Source organism: Paralichthys olivaceus, chromosome 5 (genome assembly GCF_024713975.1).
Source record: "Paralichthys olivaceus isolate ysfri-2021 chromosome 5, ASM2471397v2, whole genome shotgun sequence".
Classification (NCBI taxonomy): domain Eukaryota; kingdom Metazoa; phylum Chordata; class Actinopteri; order Pleuronectiformes; family Paralichthyidae; genus Paralichthys; species Paralichthys olivaceus.
The window spans coordinates 13,804,783-13,817,589 of NC_091097.1; the positions used below are offsets into that span (position 1 = coordinate 13,804,783).

A 12,807-nucleotide genomic window follows, 5' to 3' on the forward strand; every position below is an offset into this window, starting at 1 on the left:
AAGCATTTGCAGGAGCAAAAGATGCACAGCTTCATACTGCTTAGTACTGGTATTTATTGGAGTACACAGAACAATCGTCATATTTATGGCCATAATCCATGCAAATGTAAAAACATTGTGCTGCAGTAGCAGCTCTGCAAAACAATGTTGAACTGAGAAGCTAAATAGTGTGCATTGAACAGATGCTGTTAATATGAATTGCTATTAATGTGGATGTTGTGCATTGAATAGATAAAGTTGCATCACTGCCTTACTTTTTGTATATCCATGCTTGTTGTTTTTTTGGAAGATATCAGGGTGGTAGATCTCAGCTTACGTTCATATTCGACTGGAAACGAGATAATTTACACCGTGTTTTTGGCATAAATGTCCACTACTGGAAGTTGCGGTGCTAACAGACTTAGCCACGCAATAGAGTTCCCGAGGGTACGTGACACCACAGGAGCAGCATGGAGGCACGTGTTGTATATTGGGGTAGCGATGATGTGAAGATGATGAAGGAATCTCCGATGACACCATCTTGATTGTATAAAAGGTTTATTACCAAAGGTTCAGCATCAATACAAGAACTGCAGTCTGCCTGGAGAGAGATCCGGCCAATATGAATATCTTCTCTCTAACAGCTTCAACTCCCCGTTAATATAAAAGAGTTGTTTACTTCATCTGTCTGGTAACAGGGAGGGAAAGGCACCAGCTCAAATTTAGAGTGATAGTTCGAGCCGTGACCTAATGCCCTAATGTATACATTCAGTTTTTCTCCAAAAACCTAAACTTATGGGCCTTCGAATTCCTCAGGACCTACGGGCCTCAAATCCAGAGATCAGCTTCCTTTAAAGAGAACACAACAGAGGGGTGGAGACAGTCGAGAGGTGGACACTAAATTTGAGCAGGTGCAACAGTGGAGTCCTGTTTGTGCATTAAAGAGGAACTGGGAACATGTAAGTACGACAACTTGATTGTATTATATTCACCAGTAAATGTATTATGAAGATACTACATTAAACAATAGAGTATGTAGAAGCAGACTGCACTGTTTTGTCATAGCTTTGCTTTGACGAATCAGAAACTAATGAAACATAAAACTAAGTGCAGTGTAAGAAGGGGAGAAACGGAAGGTCCGCCTGCTTCCTGCCTAAAAATGGGAATAGGAATGGGAGCATCTGACTTTTGTAGAGGTTTCACAAATAACTTATTACTTTCATTCTGTCGGAACAGCAGTATCACATAAGTACCGGGGCTTTGAAAAGACTGTGCAATAAATTGTCTGGAAGAGAAGGAGAAGTGGGAAACAGCAGGGTGTGGTGTGTGCTGCATAACTTTCTGCACCCTTTTACCATGGGTTGCGTTTTTCAAGAAATGAAACTGGCAGTTAAGATTGTGGATTCATTTCAGAAGCATTGCAATACTGACTTTCTTCTCAATGACTCTATTCATTACATTACAACCAACCTGTTATTCTCAAAATACCAGATTATTATTTAACATTATTTAACAATTTATGAACTGCATACACACAGTAATATGATATCTAGAATAACTGATCACTGTGTTGCAACTCTTACAGTGTAAATGAAAGTTACTCAGCTTTGATTTCACAACACACAATTACATGCATGTGCCTGTTTTGACAGGTGCAAACTGGATGGGTTAAATGCGGAGAACAATTTCATGTAAAGTGTTAACGTGACAGTAAAAGTGAATTTTCTACTTCTTCTTTACAGTGTAAATGAAAGTTACCCAGGTTTGATTTCACAACACACAATTACGGAAGTATCGTGTGAGTAGGGGCTGCTCAAATGAACTAGGTCTACCTGTTGGTGTTTGGGTTGCTTTGTTTGCATGCTGTTCCCCAGATTTATGCCCGACCTTTCTGGGGATGGTCTAGTCGAGTGTGAATTGAAATATGTTTAACCTCACGATGCGTGCATGATTTACAGACATCACACACAGCTGTTTATTTGTGAACTTTACAATGGATTGTGTTTTCACTCATCAGTATTCAATCGTATATAATTTATTGTGACTCTTTCATTAATGTCAAAGCAACACTGGCCAATTCAATATTTTTTTTCCTTTCAGTATCTTTTCTTGGACATGGATGATTTTGTTTGTAATAAATTGAGTGAGTGGAATCTCAGCACGTTGATCGACAGATTCAAAGGTAAAGTATAACCATGTATCTTTAGGGGGCACAGATACAATATTGATGAATCCCCTACTAACACGGATCTAACAATGCTGCACCTTTGTTTAGGAGTATAATACTGACATATTAGTCTCAGTGCACTCATATGTTCACAATGTATGAGAAGCACTAGCAATAAAAACCCCTTTTAGTTTTCACACAGTTAAGTACACATTGCTTCACTTGCTAGGAATGATTGTTCGGTAGCTGTGTGTAATTAAAATAATGATCTGAGTACAATTAGCAGTTAAAGGTACAGTGTGTAGAATTTTGTAATGTCAAGTTGCAGCTGAACAACCCTCACCTCACCCTCTCCTTCCAAACATGAAAAAGAACCTGTGGTAGCCTTTAATTGTCATAAAAACTCAAAAAGTATTGAAATATAAATAACCTTTTCTAGGGTAAAGAAAATTACAATTCATACAATTTTGATGAAACAAACTAGAGAAAACATCATGAGGATTATTCCATATTCAATTTCTGCCAGTAGTTCCCTTTCACCTAAATCTTACACACTGCACCTTTAAATCAAGTCCAACAGGAAATCAAAAATTCAGTTACCTAAAACAAACATGTTATTGACTCTGTGGAACTGACCTGTCATTTTAGATTAAACTAACAACTGTGCCAACGCCCATTTCGCTCTTATGAAACAATGACAAGTGTGATTCACCTGAATATTTGAACAGATCAAGAGATCGATGAGGACCAGTTTTACAATCTCGACAATGAAGACATCAAAGAATTGATCCCAAAAGTGGGACCAAGGAAAATATTCAAGCGACAATTCAAGTTGTTAAAGGTAATGTTCTGCACTGTAAAGACGATTTACACAAATACTGTATTTAGTGGATATGACAGTAAAAGGGGCATGAACTTGTGTTAAAGGTTCTGATAATGCTGATGCCACTAGATAGACACAAAGAGTTACATAAAAATGTTCCTGCTGTTATGGATTAGCAAGTGTTTTGCATCCTCACTAGGAAACACAAACCACAACTGCAACAAACCAGGAAACAGTGGATTCAGCTACAGAAGTAAGTTACATACAGTTTTGCACAGTGAAGTGTAATCTGAACCGTTTATTGCGGTCATATAGATTCTAATTTTCATGTTTGCTGAATAGTTTTTTTTTTCACAGATAAATTACCTCACTCAATTTCAAGTAAAAATACATTTCTTCTTTCTGTTGGATGTTTCTTGATTGGAAATGTTTAAAGAGTCATATGTATAAATATATATGTTCATTCTCAGGTTTTTCCTTCCACCAGTGAAGCGAATGATACAAGTATGCTCTCTTAAATCTTATACTGTATATCTTATCATATTATTATCTATACAGAGACCGCATTTCAATATTTTGAGAAGCACTTGTGATAAACCTTTTTCTGGATTCTCTCTTTATATATATAAAAAAACAAGGAAACATGCATATGGATCCTCAAGAAGAGTCCAGCCAATGCCAGTCACCAAGCGCTAAACGTAAACGGTGCAACTCTGCAGCAGGTATTTATGTTAGATCCTCAACAATAGTAACCTACAATGGTAAAAATATCTTTGTTATGAAAATGTCCTTGTAGAGCCAATACCTGTTTTTATATCTCTTCCTGAAGGAGCAGACTTCAAAAAATGTAACTGATCTAAGATTGATAATCAGCTTCTTAAATTAAGACACGAGAAACATTACTTTGGGATTTTTATTTAAATTAATAAATCAGGAAAGATTTCAGCTTCTTTGAAAAGTCAACCATCCATCAAGACAACTTTCTACATTGTTGACAGAGTAAGAAGCAATTTTCAACAGAGTTAAGTATTTTTTTTAAAAATGACACGAATACTCCAGTTCTTCTAACTGTGTAACATAACAATAATTATTAGTATTTTGCTCTGCATGTATTATGTTGACCTGACCTCGCCCTCCTGTTTGAAATGTGGCAGTCTGGCAGTACTCATTTTCAATAATTAGAAATAGATACAATTATTTAATGTAATTTTAAAATGATGAATTTGTTAAAATTGCCTTATCCCTAAATTAAAGGAAACAATCTGGTTTCTCTGCTAAGATGATTTACAAATCATTGTTATAACGAGTTTGTGGTTAAAATTTGCTCAATATTCTCTGGATATCTTTTTAAATGAAAGTTAGATAAATCTTTTTTCAAATAAGAACTTTTCTAAAGCAAAACATTGACAAGATTACCGTTCTTTTTTGGATAGAAAATAGTTTTTGTTTCCTTAAAATTCTTTTTTTGCAGTGCGGCCAGTGTCGACGTCTGATGAGGCACGTTGTTTGCTCATCGTGCAAAATGTGGAAACAATTGTTCATGGGTCCTGCTTAATAGTTTTTTATTCTGTAAACACATAATGAAAGTCGTCAAGATGAAGCTTCCAAATGAAGAGAACACAAAGCTCAATGATTTCCTGAAGTAAGTAATTTCTATCCCTGTCAACAGGACTGAAAATGACACCAAAAGAAACAACTCAGCAGGAGGAGGCAACAAGATGTGCTCAGGCTGTCACTCAGGCAAAACAGGGGCAGTGGGAAATGGAAGCAGGCAGAAGCTTCCTGCTTTCATTCCAAATGCTTCGGCAGTGGCTGAATGAAGATCCATCCTGCTCTCTATGCTCAACCAGAGCTACTCTCAAACACATCCTCACTTGTTGTAAAGTAAGTCTCTCCAAAGGTAGATATACGTGGAGACACAACCAAGTACTCAAATGCCTGGCAGCAACAATTGAAATAAAGAGAACTGCCACCAATGCCTTGCCATCCAAAACAACCAGCGCAGTTCCATGGACACCTTTTGTCCAAGAAGGGGAACAGGGACAGCAGGGGCCTCCTCAACTGACCAGGAGTGGGCAGTTGGAGCAAGCCCGAGACTGGGAAATGCTGGTGGATGTAGACCAGCAGCTAAAAGTACCTTCATACATTGTCACCACCACCCAAAGACCAGACCTGTTACTCTGGTCCGACACCCTCCACATTGTCTACTTCATAGAATTGACAGTACCCTGGGAGGATGATGTTAACAAAGCAAATGAGAGGAAGAGGCGGAGGTATGCAGACATGGCATCTGAGGCAGAGAAAAATGGCTGGAAAGCAATAGTTCGCCCTGTGGAGGTTGGCTGTACGGGCCGTAATGCAGCATCCGCCATCAAGTTGCTCAAAGATCTGGGAATCCACGAACAAGCCCTACACCAGACCATAAAAGAAACTGCAGAGCGCTGCAGCCAATGTCTTTTTATCAATAGGAATGATCCTAACTGGGCCCCAATATGTTAGGAACATACACCCAGGTCAGATCAACCTGTGGTGGACCTTAAAGGAATGTGGTGGTCTGACTGGTTTATTGCAGGCTCATCCAAAACACATCGATGATTTATTAAGACACTGAGTACAACCTTTTTGAACTATATGTGCTTGGTGCTGCAATTCTTTTTGTGATGGTTGTAAAACTGGATCCCCTCAGGAGCTCTATAGTTAATAATAGTAATCTGGGAACACTTTTTTATTTGTTAGCCTTTCATTGTGCCTAAATGGTTGTGTTGTTGTTATGGGTGATGGTAGTGATTATAATAATGACAATATTTTTGTCTTGATTTCAATTTCACTGTTTGTGTGTTGTAAAATACTTTGGATCAATAATGTTGTGTTTCAAGTGCCATTTAAATGAAGTTATTTCTAATAAAGCCAATGAACCCATAATTAAACTTATGTACAATAGGACTGAAATCTGTGAATTGGAGACAAGAAAAAGGGAGCAGGTCGGTGTCTTTGGAAAAACCGGGGCTGGAAAGAGCTCTTTGATAAATGCCATCATTGGAGAGAAGAATCTTCTGCCCTCTGGAAGTGTCAGTGCATGCATCTCAGTCGTGTTCAAAGTGGAGGCAAACAACGACAGCAAAAAGTATGAGGCAGAAATTGAGTTCATTAAAAAAGAGGTGAGAATGTTGATTTTTTTTTACTTTTTTACAAGTTGAAAAGTGAGTGTATGTGCAAATATACAGTTGCCAGATATAAACCATTTAATTCAACTAGCCTGATTATTCATTTCTTATCTTAGGACTGGAAAGATGAGTTGTGGTTGTGCAAGACTTTTCTGGAAGATGATGATGTTGATGATGATGATGAAGCACATGCAAAGCTGACAGCACTGTACAGAGGAGATTGGAAATCTAAATCTGTTGAAGATCTCATGGACAATAAATATTTCAAAGGAATTCACGAATTCCTCACTTCGAACAAGAAAACTTTGAATTAGGCAACATTATCAGACAGCACCACATACAATTCCACTGCTATGCAGACGACACCCAATTGTATATTTCCATGAAGCATGATGAATCTAATTGCCTAGTTCAACTTCAGGAATGTCTCAAAGATATCAAGGCCTGGATGACCCAAAATTTTCTACTTTTAAACTCAGACAAAACTGAGGTTGTTGTAATTGGCCCTAAACATCTCAGAGAAACACTGTCTGACCAGATAGATAGTCACTTTGGATGGTGTCAGTCTGGCTTCCAGCTCCACTGTGAGGAACCTTGGAGTGTTGTTCGACCAAGACATGTCATTTGACCCCCATATTAAACTAGTGTCTAGGACGGCTTTCTTCCATCTGCGCAATATTACCAAAATTAGAAACATCCTGTCTAAGCAGGATGCTGAAAAACTAGTCCACGCGTTTGTAACCTCTAGATTAGATTACTGCAACTCTCTATTAGCAGGATGCTCCATGAAGACTGTTAAAGTCTCCAGTTGGTCCAAAATGCTGCAGCACGAGTGCTGACAGGAACAAGAAGGAGTGATCATACGACTCCTGTATTAGCTTCCTTACATTGGCTCCCGGTAAAATTTAGAATAGAATTTAAGATCCTGCTCCTCACTTTTAAAGCCCTCAACAATCACGCCCCCTCATATATCAAAGAGCTGATAACACCTTATTATCCAAGTAGATCACTTTGTTCCCAAAACACAGGCTCTCTAGTGGTTCCAAGTTCTGTAAGAGTAGAGCAGGAGGTAGAACATTTAGCTATCAGGCTCCTCTCCTATGGAACCAGCTCCCTCTCTGGGTTCGGGAGGCAGACACTGTCCCAGCATTTAAAGTAAAACTAAAAACCTTCCTCTTTGACAAAGCCTATAGTTAGGGCTGGATCAGGTGAGTCCTGAACCATCCCTTAGCTGTGCTGCTATAGGTCTAGACTGCTGGGGGAACTCCCATCATGCACTGAGCACCTCATCACTTCCCTCTGTCTCTCTGTCTCTCTGCCCCCCCACACCTGTTTATTTATTTATTTATTAGTTTTAACATGTCATCATGTCAAAGTGTCACTTTGTCCTCCCATAGTCCCTCTGGCTCTTCTCTCTATCTCGTTTCAGATAACTCCGGCACCGGGACTGCAGGACAACAACGACTACCATCACCATTGTCATCATTATTTATTTAGTTATTGTTATAGTCAGCCTTGATACTGATGGTGCCAAATTGTTCCCGGTCTCTCTCTCTCCACCTCATCTCTCTCTTCTCTCCCCCGCTTTCCACCCATCTCTCCTTTCCTCCCCCCTTACTTTTCTTTCCTCACCCCAACCGGTCGAGGCAGATGACCGCCCACATTGAGCCTGGTTCTGCGGGAGGTTTCTCCCTGTTAATGAGGGAGTTTTTCCTCTCCACAGTCGCCTGTGCTTGCTCATTGTGGGAACTGTTGGGTTTCTCCATGTTAATATTGTTTTAAGGTCTTGACCTTTAAATGTAAAGTGCCTTGAGATAATGTAAATTATGAATTGGCGCTATATAAATAAAATTGAATTGAATTGAATTGAAATGTGACTCTGTAAGTAACATGAAAAAAAGTCTTGTTCATATTGATTTATATGTATTTTATATATATTCTACACACAGAAGTTTGGATTTGTGATGGTCTTTTAGCAGTTATATAACTCAGCTCATTAAGTTTTTACTAATGCAAAGTGTATTCTTAGTTCTACTCAAAAGGATGTAAAACAGGACCTCATTCATTTCTCTACACTCGTTCACCAATGTAAGGTTGTTTAAGTTTATAATATTCATATATATACAAATAATATTATACTTAAGTGTTCATTATTACTTAAAATTTTATTTTTGTCTTGTCTTCAGGTTTAATTATCACATTTTTACCTTTTATCCTCAATGATAGTGTTTCATGCTTGTGTATAAATACTATTATTTGCATTGTTTTACTCAATTTTTTATTTATTTCAGGCTATAGAGCTGAGGGAAAAATTTGTCAAATACATAAGTGCCTCAAATGAGGGAGAAGATGGAGTGAGACAGTACTGGCCATTAGTGAAATGTGTGACTGTCAGGGTGCCTGGCAAGGATCTTCTCAAGCAAGTCATACTTGTGGACCTTCCAGGAAATGGAGACCGTAACAAGAGCAGAGACAAAATGTGGAAAAAGGTAACTTATTCACATTTACTTCTATTTATTAAAGCATCTTTGCACTCTGCATCATTGCACTATTTCTCAATGTCACTGTCGTTGTTGTTGTGTTTTCATGTCCATACTTTGTATATGTAAATTATTAATATTCATATTTGTACATAGTCGTATTCTGCTTTGTTGTCCTTGTGTTTTGGTTTATTTGTCTATTTGAGAGCAATGGAAAAACCGGTGTCAAATTCTTTGTGACGGCCCTGCCTGACTGTTGAGATTCCATGTATGACAGCATACATGACCACAAAGCTTATTCTGATTATTGTATTGATTATATTGTATGTATGTATTATCTGGAAACTGTGACATTTATTACAAAGCACTGATTATTCGTAATTAACTTGATATTATGCCTCATCAGATTGTTGGAAGTTGTTCTACTGTATGGATTGTGGCTGACATTAATCGAGCAGTAGCAGAGACAGAAGCTTGGGAAATCCTGGAAAATGCCAGTAGCCTGATGGGAAATGGTGGCGAGTGTCAGCGCATTCACTTCATCTGCACCAAGTCTGATAATATAGATGATGCCAATGATCAGTAAGTCATTTAACATTCCAAAAGTATGAGTTTCTGTTGACCTTGGGCGATTGTTGAGCAGATTCTGATGTCAGCATTGAGAATATCTGTAAATGATAAAGCAATAGAGTGGTTCAGAATCTACCTTGCAGATAAAATCCAAAGTTTATTTTCAGATGGTCAAAAGTGATGGCAGAATTAAAAAGAACACTTGGGGTGAGTTTCTGCAGACCAACAGAAAATCTGAAACAAAGATTGTCCTGAATTCAAGCCTGCCTCATCATCAAACCCTGATTCTTTTCAGAAACACTTCAGTGATGACTGTTTCCAAGTGTTCACAGTGAGCTGCAAAGAGTTTCATAAAAGAAAACATCTACAGCCAGATGACACTGGTGAGTGAAGTGTTTCTTCCTGACATGTGTATGTCAAGTTTAAATTATAACCAAATTATGAAATATAAACATTTAAAAGGAAAACTGTATTTTTCCCACAGAAATTCCAAAACTTCAGGATTTTCTGCAAAGTCTCAATCACTGTCCCTCAGAGACAAAAAACTATGTGTCTGGAGCACATGGGATTCTCTCTCTGATTCAAGGGGCAAGATGCAAGGAAGTGGTAAGATTGAGTAGGACAAACTAAAGATAATGCTCAACAACATCATCCTGAAGGGTAAGAAAACAGTCTACAACAGTCTGACAGAGACAATCGAGGAAAACATGCAGAAATGTTATGAAGGTAATAAAGAACTCATCACATGTTCAACCTGTAGTTAAAATAATGCACATTTACATAATCAAACATGACTTGACAACAGTATTTTATTGTAGACGCAGTAAAGGGTAAAGGAAAAGGCTCACTGGAACACATGAGGGACACTTTAAAGGACCATGTACGTGATAAAAAGAACACCATGTTTCAGATGGCGAAAGACAACATGCTGGAGCAACTAGATAAGTTGATGGTTTGTCAGATTTCATAATATCAAACATAATCATGGAGCAAAACATGTTGGGCTGCATATCTTTATCTTTATCTGCAATTCGATGTAATAATATTCAAGTGGCGTGTGTATCATTCTGAAAGATGCTTTTGCTCCGGTCACTGTCTGAATCTGAATACACATCTAAAGAGTTAACGCATGTATGATTCAGCAAATCTTGAACACATAGTTGGGAGTGATACGTAATACTGATGGTTTTGATGCTGATTTAGGTGGAAATCTTGAAAAAACTGGAGCGAACCCTGATGGAATCAATTGAGCTGTCACTCGGGACGGATGCTTACCCGTTCCCAGGTAGAAAACATACGAAAGAATTATTCACTGTACCGTAATTGATAATTTACATATTTTACACAATAAGCTTTTGTTTGTTCGCTTTTCAGATGTTTCAAGTGAGCTTGACATGGTGGAGAAATACTACCGTGAACTGGAAGGCAGCCCAAATCCAAACTGAGCTTTCAAACAGATGTTCATTACTGTCGATGACAAACAATGACAACACATTACAAGAATAATACACCCTACACAACGATAATACCCATTTGATCAAGATATTATTCTTGTCCTCTTTGAGTGTGCTTTGACTTTGTTTTTTATAAATTACATGCAGCGATTTTAATGTTTTTTTGGTATAGGGTGTTTTCGTCATGAACTGATCATAGTCCAGAGGAGGGTGGCTGACATGCAAAGGTCCACAGTGGCTTTGTCTTTCCAATAATACATTTTCATGTTTTTCTGTCCATGATTTTATTCCGTTTCTTTTGTATTGCTTGATTGGCACATGAGTGCTCCTGGTTTTAGGGATGTTTAACGTGAATCTGCGATCATGAATAAGAGTTTTAATTATTGGCTGGATTAGATATAAACCTTTAGCTTTCCAAGTAATGATCTCATGTGACTTTGTTTTATGTTTAACATCAAAAATTGTTGCTTGCTGCAAAAAACTGTTGGGTGATAATACATTAGAAATACACAGACCTGTGTGGGATCTTCTCCACAGGCGTGTGTGTCAGCAACAATGAACGTGTACATTTTGGGTGTTATAGCTTCCTGCAGTTGTCATTGCTTTCAGCATGGTAGTAAATGGCATGTGATGGATCTTACGTTTACCAATACTGCAGGACCCCGTGCAGTAGATTCTACTTGTATCTTCTTTTGATCTTAATAAATATATTGGATACATGATTATTGGTATGTTCTGGAAGGCAGAGAAGGAAGTGTGAAAAATGTCCCCTGCAGTGAGCGAGACTTCACTTATTTCAGCTCAAGCTTTGTTCTTGTGTTACTGCTTGGATAACTAACACCTGTTGGCTTATGCAACATTAACATTGTCATTATAAATCATTTAAAATGTTGGGAGGCTAGACACTTCAGGTGAGGTCCTCACGTAATGCATGTGAGGGAGAGCACTGGGACAAGAGTGTCCCCAAGATTTAAGATTTGTTATGAAGCTTTTAGAGTGATGTAATAAAAAAAAACTTAATCCTGTTTGCAGTTATAAGATTTGTTTTACCTGTTGTTTCTCCCTTCAGTTCTGGAGCCTACTATTTTTCAATAAAATATTCTTTGTTGATACATACACATGTCTCTGCCTCTTAACTGTAAGATCTCGTGAAATTGATTTGTTTCAGAGAAGGACTTTGACATGATAGCTCCTGGGGCCAACACCCCCCACCAGGTGGCGGTGTTGTGCAAACCAAATTAATCCATTTAGTGCCCACACTATACTACACTTTAATCAATAGACCAAACCTTTATCAAACCAAGAACATCATCTCATCTCAACAGACAGATTAGCAACTATCTGGTGAAAGTAGTGGATCATTTAGCAGCTAAAAGGGCAGATGTTTGGTAGAAAGTCTTCACCGTCTGTCTCTGTGACTCTCTGGACTCACTGACTGCAGTTGCCCCACAAATCAGCTGTGGGTCGGTTATCTGTTGTTGATAATAATAATGGATTGAATTTAAAAAGCACCTTTCATGGGACCCAAGGACAATTTACAGAAGTTTGTGAGTACAAGACAGAAGAGAAAAAAAAGTAATACAAATCAGGATCAAATTTAGCAGCAGGGTGGAGCATTAACTGAGGCCAAAGGCCTTAGTGAAGAGGTGGTGCTTGAGGAGTTTTATGAAGATTTCCACTGATTGACCTTTGCGTATTTCGGCAGGGAGAGAGCTCCTTTCTTTTTTTCTTCACATGGCAGTGTGTCTGCTACTGGCGGCAGAGCTGCTGGTTTATCTCCTGCATTTCCTTCAATACTAGTCGGGTTATGCACTAAAATAAATGTCAGGACTCTAGAGTATGAAGACGTGCATCTTCCATCCGTCGACAACACTCAAAGCCATGTTAGAACAAATGAATGGATTCAGAAGTGAAATGCTGGAGTGCTTTTACTTTGAAACTGGTTCTGACAGAATAAACAGAGCAAATGGTCTTGAATGGTTGCAACACTTTCTGTAGACGTTTCCAAATAAAAGCACTCCAACGTTTCTGTTGACAAAATCCACTCTTCTGCTTGAAAAGGGTTTTTTATTATATATAAGCATTTGCAGGAGCAAAAGATGCACAGCTTCATACTGCTTAGTACTGGTATTTATTGGAGTACACAGAACAATCGTCATATTTATGGCCA

At 38.3% G+C, this 12,807-nt stretch overlaps 1 pseudogene; it reads left to right on the plus strand.

Moving 5' to 3' along the window:
* Positions 1-812: 812 nt before the first annotated feature.
* On the plus strand, positions 813-11,753 carry LOC138407778 (nuclear GTPase SLIP-GC-like; annotated as a pseudogene).
* Positions 11,754-12,807: the final 1,054 nt, after the last annotated feature.